This window comes from Psammomys obesus, unplaced genomic scaffold (assembly GCF_907164565.1).
Source record: "Psammomys obesus unplaced genomic scaffold, mPsaObe1.curated_primary_1811, whole genome shotgun sequence".
In the NCBI taxonomy this organism is placed as follows: domain Eukaryota; kingdom Metazoa; phylum Chordata; class Mammalia; order Rodentia; family Muridae; genus Psammomys; species Psammomys obesus.
Window position 1 is genome coordinate 1,135,857 of NW_026593931.1, and position 1,819 is coordinate 1,137,675.

Genomic DNA, 1,819 nt, shown 5'->3' on the forward strand with positions numbered 1-1,819 from the left:
GGATGAGACTCTGCTTTTTTTCCACTCCTCAAAGTTTTCAAGCTCTTCCTGTTCCAAGTAGTCCACACAGAATTCGTTCTGCCTAGACTCTCATGACAGTCAACATGGTGACTTCATGCCCATCTGTGTGGAACCATGTGCAGAATCCCCTTCTCTTTTAAAGCCAAGTAACAGTCCAGTGTAGAGAGGCTGAACTCTGTTTATCCATCATCAGGACTGCTTTTTATACATAGACTCTACATTATCTCTCTGTCTGTTTCTCTGTGTATTTGTGTGTTTTCTGGTTATAAGGTGAATATAATAATGCTTACATACCTAATTTGGGAAAATGGAGAGAGTTGAGGAAATTGAATGATTGAGACCTATCACAAGCTGTGAGATATTTTTAAGTATTATGGGTAATCCAGGCCATGACAAGTGAGATCCACTATCCACGTATCTCTTCAACACACACAGGAGAGTATAAAACACTTAGGAACCTGCCATGTGGCTCTTTTTTCTATGTCTGGCATCCACATATATCATAATATATAGGTTTAACAGCAACAGAAAGAATAACTGTCTTTTTTCTTTGACTTGAAGCTCACATAAGCACAGTACATAGTTCTGATGCCAGTGCACCAGCTCATCTTAAAAGAACTTATCCATCCTTGAACAGTCATATGTCTACTGTCTTCCCATAACATTTCAAAATGTGAATTACATGTTTTTCAGTGCTGAGGACCAAAAAGGACTGACTGTGGCATAGTTATGACATATAAGAATCACAATAAAATACAATATAAGATCACTACTTGAATATCTAAAGTAGGAGATGACGCTGTCCAAGGTGTACATCACCACAAAGAAGCGCATGAGGCACAGGATGGTCCGTGTGGCTCTGTGTTCTGGGGATGATTTAAGGGAATGGTTGGTGCTGTGGAGAAACTGGGACTGTTTCTTATGTCTGTATAGGAAAGTCACCATGTATGCGCTGGAGATGGCTATGAGACCTACAAAGATGACATCTCTGAGAGTAAATAGTATATAAAATGTATGTCGGGCACAAGACAGCAAGACTGAGTGATGTATGTAAAACCAGGAGAGGTCAGATTAGTTGTTGCCATTATGTATGTTATAAGGGGTCTGCTAATGGATGAATAAAAGATACTTAGGAAAAGAAAGCAACCTAGGAGATGATATGGAGATTTATTTTTGAACTTTGCTAGACAGGAACTTCTGGAACTGAGGGTGATGGCCTGGAGGATGCTGAGCAGGCTAGTGGCACAAAGAGAGAGGCTCCTAAAAGACCTGTACAAGAACATTACAAATTTGCATGTGGAGTCACTCCATGTCTTCCCTGGCATAAAAATGTCTGTAACTACTAAACTCATGACTAGCAGCATCAGTACGTGGATTAGGGCCAAGAGACTGATGGGTGGATCAGTGAGTCTGGGCCTCTGTCCACGAATGAACTTGAGGACCTGGAAGAGAAGAAGGATGATGTTGCCTGAGAGCCCAATTCCAGCTTCAAAATAAAGAATGTTTCTTATCTTAATTTTATGGAACACTTCATTGATTTAGTTCATTTTAAGGCTGAAAGAAGCAGGTAGGAACTGTAGGTGAGAACAGCAAGAAGATTCCTTCTCACATATCTAGCCCTTCTCATCAGCTGCAGACAATGGCAGCTCTGCTAATCTGAGGAAGATGTGTTGATGTTTCACAGTTCAGCCTTATTCCATCTAATATTGCCTCCACCTCAACTTGCCCAGAAGCCATGTTCAATTTCTCCATTCTTTGATACTTACGTGCCCCATCCCTATATAAGCTTTCTCCATAT

General features: G+C 40.7%; 1 pseudogene; it reads right to left on the reverse strand.

The window, feature by feature from the left end:
- Positions 1-640: 640 nt before the first annotated feature.
- LOC129684377 (vomeronasal type-1 receptor 54-like) lies at positions 641-1,568 on the reverse strand (annotated as a pseudogene).
- Positions 1,569-1,819: the final 251 nt, after the last annotated feature.